We start from the raw sequence: 17,456 nt of genomic DNA on the forward strand, positions 1-17,456 counted from the left end.
CAGTGCTTTCTCCAGTGGAGCCTGGGCACTCACTGTGGGTACGTCTACACAGCAGAGGGGAGGGTACTTCCCAGAGCAGGCAGACTAGCTTGTGCTAGCCCTGCTCATGCTACTGCACTGAAAATACCAGTGTGGCTGCAGTAGCCCAAGCCACCTCCTGTGCTAGTTGTGTAAACTATAAAGTATAAACCCACCCAACTCTGGGGATATGGACTCTGGCAGCTAGCCCAAGCTGCCACCCCGTGCCATTGTGGCCACATTACTATTTTCAGAGTGCAAGCTCGAGCCAAGCTAGTGCCTGCCTGACTACCCACATCAATAAGTGTCTCCCAGTAACTTTGTAGACATACAGTGCGTGTGTGGTTTTTGATGGAGTACATTCTGCAAGCCTTTTTTAATCATCATTGCAGAAATGATTCTACTGGCACCAATACAATACGAGTATCTGGTATATCAAAATGTATTTTAAACTGAAACAAAAGAACATTTTAAAGAGGCCGTAAGGTGTGTGGGGGAGGAAACAAAACATAATAACCAGGAAAATCTTTTCTGAACGCGTATAGAATCAGCGGTTGTTCTCAAGGCCAGAGAGAGAGAGACTCACATACCCATCTCTGAGGTAGGTATTATACTCCTTTTGCGGCAGGGTAAACTGGCACAGGGAGGTTAGTCTCGGATTCAGCAGAACGCTTCAGTGCTTCACTTAAGCAAGTTATTAATCTAAATTGAAGTAATCTGCTTAAAGTTAAGCATATGCTTAACCGCTGTGTTGAATCAAGGCCTCAATGGCTTGCCCGAGTTCACAAAGCAAGATAGTGACAAAGCTGGAACTAGAACCTCAGAGTTCTGACTACCAGCCACCCACTATGATTGCTAGACACTACTTCCTACAGTACGTACATATAACTAAACAAAGCAAAACTAGGAAAAGAAAAAAGTATTCTTATATCGATGAAAACAGCACTTCCTTAATATCATAGGTCCATAAACTGCACATGCTGAAGTCAATAGTATGTTATATTTATCAACAAAACATTTCCTGAAAGAACAGGAATTTGATATTTTTAGTTTTCATTGTTTTGAAATGCTATCTTTGCTTGACTGGCTAGATTCCTACCTCCTACATGACTGCCTACTATTAACTGCTTTAGCTGACTTCTAGTTTTGCAAAATTCAGGCCAGATTTTCATAGCTGCACATGCAAAACTGCAGGTGTAATTTACCTATACAATTACTGTGCTCCAACATGCATTCCTGGTATTTTTACATACATGTGACCAGTTAGATGTGTAACTGATCCCTTTTGTGCATAGCTACCATGATTGCACATGCAATCCTGATAATTGCCCACCCTAATTCTGTGCATATACATTCAAATATTATAAGGCCAGAAAGGACCATTGTAATCATCTGGTTTGACCTTCTGTAAACCACTAGCTACAGGACTTCCCTAAATTAGTTCCTATTTGAACTAGAGTATCTCTTGTACAAAAACATCTTATCTTGATGTATGAATTCCCAATGATGGAGAATCCACCACAACTCCTGTTCAGTTATTCCAAGGGCTAATTATCCTCACCGTTAAAAAATTACACCTTATTTCTGGTCTGAATTTGTTTAGCTTCAACTTCCAGCCACTGGATCTTGTTATATATTTGCCTAATACATGGAAGAGCCCTTAGAATCAAATTCTGTTCCCATGTAGGTGCTTATAAAGTAGGATCAAGTCACCCTTTAACTGTCTCTTTGTTAAACCAATTGAACTCCTTAAGTCTTTCACTTTAAGACATGTTTTCCAATCCTTTAATAATTCTCATGGCTCCTCTCTGAACCCACTCCAGTTTAACAATATCTTTCTTGAATTGTTGACCCAGAATTGTATACAATATTACAGTAGTGATTGCACCAGTGCCAAATACAGAGGTAATATAATCTCCATATTCTTTCTTGACATCCAAGGACTGTGTTAGCCATTTTGGCCACAGCCTCTCACTAGGAACTCGTGTTCCCCTGATTATCCACCATGAACCCCAAGTCCTTTCCAGAGTGACTGCTTCCCAGGATAGCATCCTCAATCCTGTAAGTAAGGCCTGCATTCTTTGTTCCTAGAAGCATGACTTTACGCTTGGCCATATTAAAATGCATATTTTGTTTGCCAGTGCTCAGCTTACCAAGTGATCCACATAGCTCTGTATCAGTGACCTGGCCTCTTCATTATTTACCATTCCCCAATCTTTGGGTCATCTGCAAACTTTATTCAGTACTGATTTTATGTTGATAAAAATCACAACCAGTGTAGGGTCAAGAGCCGATCCCTATGGAAGCCCAATAGAAACACACCCACTCAACAATTACATTTTGAGACCTGTCAGACAGTTTTTAACCCAGCTATTGTGCAGCTGTGAAAATCTGAATTTGGATTAATGTTCTTTCATCATAAACTCTAAAAACTTAAATCAGGCAATGTAGGGCTGTTTTACACCAATATATACATATATTTGCTTTAAATGCATTTTAGAGTGGGAGATTGCAAACACTCAACCAAATGCCAATTCCAAATCTGCGTGCTACAGCACTGGGCTCACACGCATGATGTTCTAAAGCCAAAAATGCCGTATTTACATAGGTTATCAGTTTTCACGGTCAGCCCCTCTGACCACTGTAGACTTTTCCAAATACAACATGAAGTCAAAGCGTCACTCTAAATAGGACAATTTTCAGCAGTGTCCTTGTCCACCTGATTCCTGCTGTTTTTCCATGTCCCTGTGTGTAGGCCAAATCTTGTATTCTTAATTACTCAGTCCTTACTTAGGAACAGGAGTTTCACAGGAGCTTTTTTAATTAATAAAAATTTCTAGTAAGCCCATAAAGGCTCAGGTATGGCATCAAATATGCATCATTTGTTTAGAACAGGAAGCCTTAGAGGGAGAATATAAGCTTCATAACACATGACCTTGCATGATTGCCTAACATTACCTGTATATTCAGAGTTAACCCAGCCTTCCCCACCCCCCCCCCAGGATCATCCTGATTTCAAGGAGAACCAATGTGATCATAGTTGAGGGGTATGAGAAATAAATTAATCTATCTAAGATCCAAGCAGATCTTTCTGGGCATCTTTTAGCATTTGGTCTCTCAAGAACAAATCTTAGTGTGGTGAATGCCCAGTTTCCCCACTGGCCTCTGCTCAACAAGACCACCCACAGGAACAAAGCAAGTAGATGTCCTGCAATACAAGTAATTGCTTCTATGTCTACTGACTTTCTCTCTCCCCATAAGGGTTGTTAAGGCAGAGCACAGCCCATTTCATGCTTCAGCCTTTCATAGGACTTGCCAAGATGAATTACATAAAATTCATTTGAACTAGTAACTTTTAGCGCGTGGCCAGGAGGGAAAGAGCTCTAATGTGATTGGGTTTGAAAGCAGGAGGTGGTGAGGCAGAGGCAGGATGACAGAAGCAGGGAGTGGAGAGAGCAATTTGCTCTTTCCTGCCCTCTCTGGACTCCAACTGGGTCCTAGTAGCCCTTGGATTCTGTTGATTCCCCCCCCCCCACCCCACACACACACACCCCAACACTTTGCTGGTAGGTGCAACCCACTTCCAGATCATGCCCCACCACTCAAGAAACATCTACTCCATCTGCTTGCACTGTGTCAGCATCCCACTATCCCTAAATATTCTCATCCAACTTGAAACTTTCCAAAGAGGGTGACTCCATCACAAGGTACATTTATGTCACCCATATGGGCCTGATTCTCATTTACACTATGGCCTCTTTTACACTGATCTGGCAGTGTAGCTACCCACCAGGGGGAAGCATAATTACACAGACACTTGAGCAAGCTGACATTCCTTCTAGCCTCGGAAGATTACGAAAGAAACATCCTGGTTCATGCTGCTTTGCAACATGAAAGGAAATCCACCTGGATGACACTGTGCAAGCGACCCTCTATCTTATCCAACAACCCATTGCTGCTGGATAGCTTATTTAGTTGCTAGTTGTTGAGGCAGGCCAGCTTGCTTTTTGGTTGGAACTAACTAGTTCTGAGGAGGTTACTTACCTAAATCCCATTGAATTTAAGTGGGATTTGCATGCCTAATTCTTTGGAGCTTTTGAAAGTCCCATCTTAACATGAAGGGTAATATTTTCAGCATTGGCCCAATGCTGCTGTCTTTGAAATCAATAGCTGACTTCAGGGGAAGCAAAATTAGACCAAAGATGAGCCCTTCTGAAAGAAGAAGAAGAAAAAGTCTTAATTTCCATTTCTTTCTTTTTCTTTTCTTTTTTTGTGGCCATTTTTGCAATAATATACATCTGTAAAATGGGGATCGTGTCACTTATTCACCCTTCTAAAGTGCTTTGGGATCTACCAATGAAAAGCAGAATAGTGAGTGTCAAGTAGTATTTATTTAATTACTACCATTAGTTACTTATGCACAAACAGAGGATTAATGAAGGAGTCTGTCACTGTCTTGGGCTTTGTTCCTCAGCACACCTTGCAAGCACTTGTATTCATTCTTTTTCTGGCTCCTCATTGTCTAAAGGCCACCATAATTTACTGTTTTTAGCCATATTTGGTGTGTACTGATGCTTGAGAGAAAAAGATCTGTGCTGGTTGCATGAAAACAAAGACATGTTGTGGTTTCACCTCTGGTTGGTTGCTGCTTCTTCCCCACCCCCCAACCCCCCCAAAAAGCAGAAAAGACAATTATGAGAAGCAGAAGAAGAAGAAAAAAACCCCACACAAACAAAAAACACCCTTTGTGGCAGAGAAAATGGTAAATTTATGCCTGAGGTAAAATGTGTGAAGAGTTGGAGTGGAATTTTAGCAGGTTTCTTTAGCTTCAAGTGAATAAATAAGAGAAAGAAAAGTCTTTTCAACTGAATGTTTTGCAGTGCCTGGGGCTATGTACATTGGACACTGTCTGCAGCTGGTTTCATTTAGGGATGAGTGAAGTGGTTCAAAAGGAAAACTAGGAGCTGCTCTGAACCCTTGCCTTTGAATAAAAAAGGTACCTTTTGGGGAATCCATTTAATTTCTTGTCATTATTCGCCACTTTGGCATGTAGGCTCTGCCAGAACTGCAAAGTGCCAAATACAAGCCATACTTTTTTTCCCTTTGATTCTTTTTGTAGGCTCAAGAGGCTTGGACAGTTTGGGTTAGCAAGATGGAAATTCTGGGGGGGCCAGTCTGAACCAAATCGCTGAAGCTTTCAAGTCCACCTATCGCTAGGTTCCAACACCTACTGGTGCACTAAGAACTAGCAGAGCCATTTAGTTCTGTGGGAGAGAGAAATCTGTTGGCAATGTCTAGGGTAGACACATTGGAGCACCGTATGCCCCAGTTTCCTTTCACTGCTTCCTAGTCAGCTACATCAGCAAGCCACAGCCACTGGAACGTGCTCCTCATTTCCATAATTCACCTCCTTTGGGTTTGGCCCATGTCACTGTGAAGGCTCACCACACCCCAGCCAGCTGAGGGAGTCAGTTGTTTGTAACAAAACGCAGGCGTCAAACCTCATGAAAAAGAGGGAGGGGGTAAGCACAAGAGATAGACTTGGCCCTTCCTGTGCATCCCAGCCTGACAAGCTCAGCAGGTTCCTCTGGTTCAACAAACCTGAGCTAGAGGAGGATTGCTACTGCTGATTCTGCTGCCCCAGGTGCCCTGTGCGTTATCAGGGGGATAAAGTACGTCCAAAGACATCACAGAAGCCTTCACCACAGGTCCTGTTAACTTGCACTTTTGCTGGTGGCATCAGAGGCCAAGGATTGAATGGGCCCGTGGAGGCTGAACTCCCCGCTCAGCTCTGGCAGTGGTCACCTCAGAAGAGGACTGGGTCAATGTAAAGGAAGCTTGACCTGCTGCTGCTGCCCTTTATTGCACAGAGGTTTGCATTCTCCGGGGCTGTTAATAATCCAGCTCCTTTTACCAGCATTGATCTGCACTAATACAGCATTAAATCTTGCTGATTTAAAAGGCTAAACAGACCATTTCTTTTCAGGTTGAGCTACCTTACTGCTCCCCAGAGATCATTTAATGCTATTTATGGGCTCCCAAATGGCTCAGAGTTTCATTACCACCATCCGATGTTTAGTTTTGCACGCTGAGCAGTGAACATTAATACATTACATCTCCATGCAGATTGGTACCCAAGACAATAGCCAGCTCAGGAGGAGCACCTGGGTCACTTAGCACCAGAGAAAATATACGCATTGTTAGACCCACTATTGAAATCAGTGAAGGTAAAGTTAAGTAGGAGAATGAACTTCAAATGATCATGGTGGCTCAGAAAAGGCTTGGTCTCAAGAAAACATCTACCTCATCTCTCAAGTGTTTTCCAAAGAAGATGCCAAACAGGTATTACTGGATGCCAGAGAGGCTGACAGAGCTGGTGCTGTTATTGTTGTCTAGACTTTATTTTATTACTACTCAAATCATAACAGAGTCAAATGATCACATACCCCCTCCTCCCGCCTTTGTAACCCAGGCATATTAGAGAGGCATGGGTAGCAACTGCATAGCTAAGATAATATTAGCTTTGCACCTAAAGCAAGACTAATTTTCACCCTCTAGGCCTCAATCTTCAAAGATGTATGCATGTGCTTAACTTTACTAGTGCTGGATTACCCCCAGGACTAGAGTTAAGCACATGCATAAGTGTTTGCAGCATCAGTGCTTAAATGGCTGAATTTAGTCTCTGTATGTGGCATGATTCCTGACAGGACAGTTTAAATTTTCTGTGCAATGTATTTTGCAAAATATTCAGTACACTTGTCCAGAAGAAATATCTAAAAATTCTCCCTGTTTGAAATGTTACAGTTTGCTTCATGCAACTTAACCTTCCTTTAACATAAAATAGGTCATCAAAACACTTGGCATTTTATACAATAACTCATTTTGTGAGAGTGAGTGAAACAAAAGAGGAAGCCAGAAAGAGAAGTTTCCTCAATGGCTATTCAGGCAAGTTATTCCACATATGACACAGATAGAAAGACTATCTTAGTTGCCCAAGTACAAACTGGAAGTCATCTCTCCTCCTGTTATTAAACACTAGCAATAACATTGCAGGACTCATTTAATTCAGGTTTGTCCTTCAACAGTCAAACTCTTGAAACTTATGAATAAACCTTCTTACAGAAGCTATAAGCTCAAGGAACAGACAACATTTGAAATAAACAAACAAATGCTCAGGACTGTAAACTGTGGCCTTTCAATGAAATAAGTAAATCCATCCAAGAATCCAATCTTTTGCTACTGGCCAACAGGATAGTTTTGTTTACCTTATAAAAAGCCTTATGGATCATATGGATGCCAAGATCATTGGTGCTTTCCCTTACCAAGTGGAACAGTAACAAGTGCTCCAGATTTCTTTACCTTCATCCAGTGGCAGCATCAATTGGTAAGATTTTTTTTTAATTAAAATTCATAAATTTCTTTAAAAAACAGATTAGTGTATTTTTAATTTCTGAACTAGAATAAATTATTTCTTACCAGTGTTCTCTGTGTATTTGCATGTTGCATATTAAGGATTAGGACATTTAATAATACCCCACAGTGTGCTTTGTGTAAGAGCACTAAGTACTAGACAGCTCTTAATCCTGGAATTTGCCTCTATAAACCACAATGCCTCCTGTAGAACCTATCAGGTGTAGTATGTCATTGTTTCCTCCCTGAGGGCTTTTGGTCTACAGATCTTTGACATAATTCATTGTCGGTGTGTGTTAAGTATATAGTGAAAGTAATAAACCAAAGAGCCTTGCAGTGCCATCTAATCAATTCCATACGTTAGGCAAGTTTGTTTCCCACACTGCCAATCTAAGCTTGGGGATTTTTTCCTTCTTCTACTTCTCTGTTGAAAAATTCTGTGCAATAAAACTGAAAGTGACAATATATGGCATTTCCCCATTCATGTGGTGTTCACTGGGCAGAAAGACAGCACTCATGCAATAGATGACAGGACCTACTAAGGTCACCCATGACCCTTCCCAAGCACTAGTGCTGATAGTCCTCATTCAAAGTGGTTGAAGGCAATTTTTATCTGTTCTAGTGAATCTCTTTAACTCTTCTGCTGGCCTCCTTAAGCAAATTATCCCATTGTCTCATTGACTTCACAGTTAGCAATGTTTTCTAATATCTGCTTCAGTTTTCCCATATGTAGGTTTCAAGGTATCTAGTACACTGGCCTGACTTTAGCAGCTTTCCTTTAGGCTAAATATGTCGAGGGTGGAATTTTCAGAAGTGCCAAAAGCAGTTAGGAGCATAAGTCCCATATTTGCTCTTTTCATAAATCCAACCATTACTCGATTAACCGTTTTCCTTATTCTTCTTTAGAAATAAAATTATAAGTGGGCAAACCCCTGAAGAAATTAAAGGAATACTTCATTCTTCTTAAGTTACACTTGGGATATGAGTTGCTGAGCTTTGGACATTATTGTATGTGGCTGTTCTAAAGAAATACTGGAAGGGGAATGTAGTGTCTGCAGGGAACTGAGTGGCTGAGACCTGTGAGTAGATTCAGTGAAAATCCTTAGGTTGTCTCCTATGCCATGTACTGCAAGTTAACCAGTTACACCTAGGATTTTGCACTTTGCATAGTGTTACCATACATCTGGGTATTCCCCAGACATTGCCTCTTTTTTGACCCTCCACCCTCCATCCGAGTGGATTTTTCAAATAAGACACAATGTCCGGGATTTTTGCAGAGCAGACATTGCAGCTCAGAAAAAGTCCCGATGGGTCCACTTCCCAATTGGGCCCCTCCCCTGCATCCACAGCTGATTGGTCCATTTCCCTGCAGCCACAGCTGCCGAGATCCCACCCTCACCCCCCAACTCCCAGCCATGGGGAGGGGGAGAGGCCTGCAGGGAGGCACTGACTGGCCACTGGCACTGGGTCCTGGGCTTGCACCAGCTGCCCTACCACCATGATAGGGAGCAACACAGTCCCCCACCTCCAATTAGTATGCCTGCTGCAGGTACCCCTTCCTGTACCCCCAAATACCCCCTCCAGCATCCCCAAATACCCCTCCCAGTACACACACCCATCTGGCACAACCCACCCAACTGTACCCCTCCTGCTGTGTCCTCTTTTGCAGAACCTGAAATATGGTAACCCTAACTTTATGTTAGGGATAGGATGAGACACTAAATGGATTATCTGCCATTGCATGGACTGTAAGTAGGACAAGGAATGCTATAAACATCCCCGATTCTCAGTCCTCCTGGGATGATGATTCTAACGTCAAGAAATCATCAAGAAGAATAGGCAGTAACTAAACATAAGCCCTTGAGCTATAGGCAAACTTTTTAGTGCAGCATTTTTGCTAGAGATGGGCCAGAGAAAGGAGCCCAGATTGGGACAACGGGGTTGAATCTAAGTTTGTGCTTTGAACTTCCCATTGAAAACATGGATTCAAATGTGAATTTTGAATCTCAATTTTGATCTCTCAGGTTTGTGAGTGCTCAAATCCAAGGGGTTTGTGTGGGTTTTAATCTGGGTTCATTTTTTTTTTTTTGACCATCAGAAACAAACAAGATCTCTTAAGTGAGCCAAGTCACTAACATTTTGTGTTTGTTTTTTCTTCCTTTCGATTACTGAACACTGGACAGCACCAGTTCTAGGCTCAGCGAACTTTCTCTTATTATATTTACAATGTATCATCCGTCATGTGTTGCATCACGTCTTGCTTCTGTCACAATTATGACTATTCTTCATACAATTCTGAACTTAAACCTTAAATGTTAAATTACATTTTTGTCCTGAACAGCTTTCAATAGCACGATCTCCCTCCTAGACTCCCCTTCTGATTGGATGAGCAAACACTCTGGACTTTGATTCCCCAATGGGCTGAATATTAAGAGAAGATTCCTGGCTCCAAAGAAGAAGACTACAATGTGAATTGAAAAAAAAAATCCACCCATTCATTCATTCCTTCCCAGCAACATTCCTTGGCCCACAGCCAGCTACCATTGGACGTCACCGTCTTAACCAGGAACATAATGTACTGGCACCGGGACAAACATTTATTATGGAAAAACACAGTAACAAGCTGAAACATATCAGAGAAGCCAGGGGAGAGGGAGCTAAACGGAGAAAAGGAGTTGGGGGCAGATTGGCAGAAAGTGAAAAACTTTATCTATCAAAACCCACAGGGGGGGCACTTTCATTTTACTTTGAGCACTTATGCCAGTTACACACAGGAAAGCCTCAGGACCTTGTGGTAAGTACCAACATTGTAACACTAGCACAGTCAAAACAATGGAAAGTTGCTTACTTAAAGCACTGTTTGCTCCTTGCTGTGTTTAGTAAGCTAATAAGGAAAAGGCCCCATTCTTTCATTCCTTTTTTCTTTAAACTATTTCAAACAAAATATTCCCAGAGCATTTTTTTCCCTTACTCAGTAGCTGCTCTTTAAGTTCTGGTCATTGGGGTTAAAAATTAACTGGATTTTGTGGGAGGAGAGAGGGGAAAACCCAGTGTTTGCAGCCCGGAATTAATGCTGTAAAGCCAGTTTGAAGATGGGAAAAATAACCCTTCTATGGTCCCTTTTTCACAGCTGCAATTAGTGGCTGTTAGAAAAAAAAAAGCCACAGAGTAGTTTGTCCCTAAGGTACTTCTAGCAGGGGAGAAAAAATAAATACTGAAAGTGGGAAGAAAGGATGAAGAAATAGTTGGGTGGTGATGAGACTTTAGGACACCAGCCTGACTACCCACAAACTCAACATGGATTTGGCAAGTGCAAGCTTCCCCAGTATGGAGTGACTGGTAAGAGAGATCAGGTCTTGGCTTCACTGCTGAGACTGCAAAAAAGGTATCATTTAATGGTTTATTTTCAGAGCAGTGTGGCCTAGTGGACAGAGCAGTGCACTAGCACTTAGGTGACCCGAGTTCAATGTCCAACTCAGCCTCTGGCCTACTGTGTAACCTTAGACACGTCATTGTACTTCTGCACCTCAGTTTCTCCATCTGTAAAGTGGGGCCAATTATGACCTCTTCTGTAAAGCCTTTTGACATCTACTGATGAAAAGTGCTATGTAAGAGGTATGTATACACTGTTAGTGCCATTTTTGTGATATGACAATTGGGAACGGGACTGAGACCCACCACACTCTTCTAGCACCCACATCACTAAGCTGTCACATGGTAAACACTTTCAGTTGCTATGATTCTAGGCTAGGTTTGAACCAGTGACTAGCTGGTAGGCTTGGCTCTGAAACAGAACCTTTTGGATAGCTCCAGCAGAGCGGCCGTAAATCTGTTTCTAAGGATGCCCCCACACAGGTACTGATTCTGTGGGGGTGGGGAGTTCTAGGAGCTTGCCCAGCAGAGTGGGAGAGGCATGGCCAGAGAACCACTGTCCTCTGGCACTCCCTAGTACAGTCTCTCTCAAACTGGGGCCGCTGCTTGTGTAGGGAAAGCCCCTGGTGGGCCGGGCCGGTTTGTTTGCTGCTCCAGGCCAATGGGAGCTGCTGGGATCAGCACGGGCCAAGGGACGTACTGGCCGCCACTTCCAGCAGCTCCTATTGGCCTGCAGCAGCGAACCACAGCCAATGGGCGTAGCGATCGGCCGGACCTGCAGATGGGGTAGGTAAACAAACCGGCCCGGCCTGCCAGGGACTTTCCCTACACAAGCGGCGGCCCCAATTTGAGAAACGCTGCCCTAGCAGGTGTTATCAGTTGGTGCAAATTAGAGCAGCTGTGAGGCTAAATTGCACCAGTGACCAAGCCAGGCCCAGATATCAGAGAAATGAGGCCCATTGTCTATTTCCTCTTACCTCTATTTCCAATTACCAGTTCCATGAACCATCAAGAAGCCCCAAAGAACTAGGTTTTGCACTCGCTGTTGACTGTAATTGCTTCACTTACTAAAACTGTTTTGTTCCAGACACTGCAGTGACATTTTCCATCCTGCCCCAGTAATCCCTCCAAGGACAGCCTTCAGCTTTGCTCATTTCCACCCATGTGTGTTCCACATCAGGTTCTACCTATATGGTTCTTAACCTACAAAGCAGCAGGTCTAAGATGCCCTAAAAGGGCAGCATAAGTAGCACACCTGTGAAGATCAGATATAGATCTGATTCCTAAAGTCCACAAAGAAACCTTCAGAAGCCCGATCTAAAAACTTCAGGGACATCAGATGCACAATTATATTTTAAAATGCAGATTATTATTATTATTAATATTAAAGAACCCTGCAAAGTTCCCAGGTTGCCATTCCATTCTTTATTGCCTTGATGTCACCACTGCTGCTACCCTTACTCAATTCTCTATTTCCTGTCACTCTGAAGTCATTGGGTCTGTTGCCCAAACCCAGCACCAAAGTCAACAGACATTCAACATCTCTGTAAATCAGGCCAATTATTTAGATTTGGAAGTGTGGATCTAGGTGCCTAGATTTAGGCACCCAACTTTGAAACTTTTATCCAATGTATATTAGGATACTGGGAGTGTGCATCTTTGTGCCCTGAAGACATTAAGCATCCCCTTGCATCCAAACAGCCACCCTAGTCCCCAATCCAATGAGCTACCCTGGTGCTGCAGGCTGTAAAATTGTTCATAGCAATGCAAAATGCATTTGGATCCTGATGCAGATACGCATTCTCCAGGCTGGTATACTTTTCACAGGGCTTCCCAGAGAAGAAAATGAAGTGCGGATTCTGAATAGCAGCACTAGAGAATGCAGTGAAGGTTCTAGGCAGCAGATCCAGAGTCTTCCACAGTGTAACAGAAAATGTGGTGTTGCGTCTGGGTGATAAAGAAGGCTTCCAGGTAACTTCATTGGGAACCGGGAGGGCACAGGGCTCACAAATAAGATTACTTATTTAGGTCCTCCCATATGGATTCAGACTGGGCTCTCCAGTGGCACCTAGGGGAGTTGTGCACTCAAATCCCATTAATTTTCAATGGAGCTGAGTGCCTAACTCTCTAAGTGCCTTAGGCATGTAACTTGAGGCAACCACATTTTATTACTTTGGCATGGACTCTTTCGAATTTTTGAGAATAATAAAAAATAAGCCACGTATCTTGCATTTTTCCCTTTCCATATAGTGTGACCCCATTGCTGGAAATACAGTTTCCAGAGGGGTCGTTCTAAAGCTAACATCAGTGAATTGGCTTCCCCAAAGTGAATACAGCAGTCCCCAAAGAAGCATCTTCAGGAGGTGCCTGCACAACTTCTTGTTCCAGACAGAGGAACTGATCCTGGGAGCTGCTGGCCTCCTCCAGGAAGGTGCTGAGAACACTCAACCTCTTTTGAAGCCAAGGGATTTGAGGTGCTTCAGCAACCTTCAGGACCTGGCCCTAAGCAATTCTGTGCTTCTTTGAGGGCAGGAGTTTCTCAGAGTTCCTGTTCAGCTCAAAAGAGGAAGAGGGTCTGGGAAAGAGCTTCACACATACCTCTGCAATGTGGAGCCAAAAGGCGATCATACATTCCAGAAGCCTGTGGCTTTATCAGTCACAAGACCATTCCTTCTTGGCACAGCTTATGGCCATCAGACTCACAGCATTAGTAAGCAGAGTCCAAAATCCCTATAAAGTTGAGCGATTGCAGCCATCACACACACACACACACGTGCAGGAAAGAATTCCAGATTCCAATAAAACACAACACAGAGGAACTAATCAGGCTGAAATTAGGCAAATATGGGGAGTAATATACCCCATTCCTGCATGGAAAAAACCCTGCTCAAAGTGGCACAGAAAGCAATTCCATGGGAATCGTAAACTGGGGCACCAGTGTCCTAGGAATCTCTCGTATGTGATTTTACCTGTATAACCAGTTAGTTGAGAGTGACTCCATAGAATGTCGCTACAGAGAATTCAGATTTATTAAAATCGAGTGGGTTACCTTTTATTCAACTCATTCAAAAGACATTCACCTCCAAAAAAGTACACCTGTCCAATTTTTTTGAAAAATTGGACATTTGAAAGACATGGCTGGTCTGTTAAATATGTATATAGAGCTTTCACTCAATTTAATAAAGTCTCTAGAAATGACATATTATAGGTGTTGTGACAATGCTCACTGTAATATGGTAACACCCTGTTAAAGAGAGAGATTGATCATTATATTCTTGTATGTCTCTTTAAACAAAAGCTAACAGTTCTAACGATTGTTTTGTTTTTGATGTTTACATGGCAACAATTTGTAAACTTGTTAAATCTTCCTAAATAAAATTAAAAAACAGAGTGGCCAAAAGTAGATGACGCTGCCTGGCATTTCAAGATCTTGTCCTGAAGAACGCTGTGTCCTATCATTAGGTCATCCTCTCAACTGGAGAGAGTTAAGGGTGTCATCGGAGTTGCAAATCCAGCTTTCCTGACCTCTCTGACTTAAATCACAAGCATAATGCTCTGAGGGCAGCTTTTGGGGTTTCATCTGCAATAATTTGAATATTAAGGGCCATATTTTCAAAGTATTAATTTGTCCCAGCACTTTTGCATGCTGGATGGATCAAATCATGCATTTATGTGCACAAATGGGAACTACCAGAATGATTTCTGCGTGGGCAAACAAGACTGTTTGCTGCAACAGACGCGCAGGCCAATATAGAAAGTCCCCATCTGAAAGTGTGTTCCTGAAGGATGGACTGAGACAATCCATGCCACAGGAATATTATGTAGGGAAGGCAATGCACCTGTTCCCCAGCCTGTCCCCACCCCCCAAGTACCTGTAACAGCAGCTTGACCACAGGGATGGAAGACTAACCAGCTGGCAGAGTAACATGGCTAGAAGTGTTCTCCAGTCCCAAGGATGCTGAGATCATGGCCACAAACTCAGACTCAGAGGCCAGTGCTTGGGGAGCACAAGCCACAGCTTTTCTGTAGGTGTAGCAAGGACTATTACTGAGCATGCTCCCCCAGAGGTATTAAGCCTCCCCTTGTCACTGTGTGGCTGTCCCCCATCCTATAATTAGGGCCCTACCAAATTCACGGTCCATTCTGGTCAATTTCAGGGCCATAGGATTTGAAAATTAGTCCCATTTCCCAATGTTTACATCTGAAATTTCATGGTGTTGTAACCGTGGGGGCCCAACCCAAAAGGGGATCGTGTGTGGGGGAGTCACAATAGGTGTTGTAGGGCAGTTGCGGGGTTGCCACCATCACTTCTGCACTATGCGGCCCTGGAGCTTCCTGCAGCCATGGGAGATTCCTGGAGGTGGGTCTGATCTCCCATGTGCTCCTAGGAGCACCCCAGCTGAGGGCTCCTAACTGCTAGCCCCGGCTGGGCTGGGGAGGGACGGGACTTGCTCTTCTCCTGCATGGCTACTCTTTGGTGTGGGGTGGGCAGGGTACCTCCCCTGGCTGCAGGGTGCTCCTAGTGGCATGGGGGAAATCAGACCCACCTCCACCTCTGGCAATCTCCCATGGCTGCAGGAAACTCTGGGGCTGGTGCCCAGCTCCAGAGCTTCCTGCAGCTGGGGTAGTACCCAGAGATGAGTCTGATGATCTGCTGAGAACAGCTGTGCAGGGGAAGAGTAAGTCGTGTCATAGGCACCGACTCCGTGGGTGCTCCGGGGCTGGAGCACCCACAGAGAAAATATAGTGGGGGCTGGAGCACCCACCGACGGCCCCCTTCACCTCCCCCAGCACCTCCTGCCTGCTAGCGGGCGCCACAGATCAGTGCTTTCCTCCTCCCTCCCCAAGCCTCCCACCTGCCGCAATCAGCTGTTTCTCCGCGTGCAGGCAGGAGAACCTGCAGGGAGCGGGGAGGAACAAGGATTCAGCACGCTCAGGGGAGGGGGCGGAACTGGGTGGGAAGCGGTGGTCCAGGCTGGGGTATTGGGGGAAGGGGTGGAGTGGGGGCAGGGCCTGGGGTCGAGCACCCGGGCACTTTGGAAAGTCAGCGCCCGTGAGTCCCATCCCTCCCCAGCCCAGAGTGCACTACCAGCTGGAGCCAGGGGGCAGAGTAAGAAGGGCATGTTTGTCACAGCCCTACCTATAATCCATCAGGCACTGTAATTTGCTTATGGTAATTAAAATGCAGTTAGCAATTCACAACACCTATTTCCCTATGGAGATGGGCCTAACATTCAGATGCAACATTCAGTTCTGAATCCAGATTTCTAAAGCCCCACAATTTGGGTTTCAGTCTGACCAGTTATAAAAATAGGGCCAGATGCAAAATTTAGATCCCAGTTTGGATTCTAAATCCACCCCAAGTGGAACCAGTTTGTTTGGAATTTACGCTAGTGCCTAAGAAACTGCTGTGTCATACATAAGAGTTGGTTGAATATTATTCATTTGAAGTGTTCCATCAAATACCCCATTGGAACAATATGAATCTGTCTCCCACTGTTCACCCAGAGCTAGTCACAGACATGCAAGGCCTGCAAACTGAATCAGACCACCCTCTACTGCATCCTCCTAATGTCCAATCCCACATTTTCTGGTTTTGGATGTGCACAGCCTCACCTATTTGCACACTGATGCAATATCGGGACTTCAAGCCAGTAAGTGGGTTAGGCATCCCATGACATTGCTCATCTGTCCGATGCGTGAGATGCAGCACATAGCCTGTACAACCTAAAGGAGGAGGACAGTGAAAATAGAAGATGCATGAAAAATTTACATAAGAGAGAAAGGGCTCATCATTTAAATGACTCTACACTAGTAGAGAAAAGCTTGTAAGAGGGGTGGCTGTGTAGGTCTATGTCAGACAAGGGAAATAAAACTTAAATAGGCGGCCTTTGTGCTTCGCTGTGATGCTGCAGAGCGAACACCGTTTCACAGAAAACTTGGCAAACGACATCAGTTTGAGTGCAAAACAGTCCTGTTTTTCCAGTGAAAACCTTGACATTGTCTGCACTGAAACCTACATACATCAGTTTTCACCTCAAAACGAGAGACATTCTGAAATTTGATGTTTTGCTGTAACGACTGCCCCTTTGAGAGACATTTTGTGGGGGGGAAAAAATGCCTGAAGTTAAAAAAAGCCTGAAGTTAAGATGGAAAAAATATTACTTCCCTGAAATGTTATGAAAAAAATTGCCATCTTTTTGGCTAGCCTTGGAGTACCAGACACTGCCATGTGAAGACCCTTTGCAATATTTTCCCTACCTGTCCGTCCTATGATATTCTTGCCAGTCTTCTGGGATCAAATTCATCCCTGGTATAATTCCATTTTTAAAAAGCACGAGAATAGTTGATAGTTCTATCTAACCAACGATAAGGGCCTGATTCTGCTCATTGATCATTGAAATAATTGGTTCCCACTGACTTTTAGAGCGCAAGACTGGGGCCATGACAGCATAAGCCAGTGAGAAGAGCAACACAGTATCTGCCCTATTGTCGATGGAATATTAACCACCATGTTTAGAGCCAATCATGTGAGCATGGCCTTCCAGCGATTCAGGAAAGTCCATATGGGAATAACTCATTTTGTGAGCAACTGTTGATGGTGCTGAGAATTCTGCTGATTTATGAGTGGGTCTCACTGTCATTTTCTATCACAG

General features: G+C 43.8%; 1 long non-coding RNA gene across 1 annotated transcript; it reads left to right on the forward strand.

Annotated features, from left to right (window-relative positions):
- Positions 1 to 7,336: 7,336 nt before the first annotated feature.
- Positions 7,337 to 14,035, forward strand: LOC120381113. Its single transcript, XR_005587941.1, has 4 exons — positions 7,337 to 7,402; positions 9,770 to 10,222; positions 12,628 to 12,771; positions 13,137 to 14,035. It is a non-coding gene; the product is annotated as an uncharacterized LOC120381113 (long non-coding RNA).
- Positions 14,036 to 17,456: the final 3,421 nt, after the last annotated feature.

This window comes from Mauremys reevesii, linkage group 13, assembly GCF_016161935.1.
Source record: "Mauremys reevesii isolate NIE-2019 linkage group 13, ASM1616193v1, whole genome shotgun sequence".
Lineage (NCBI taxonomy): Eukaryota > Metazoa > Chordata > Testudines > Geoemydidae > Mauremys > Mauremys reevesii.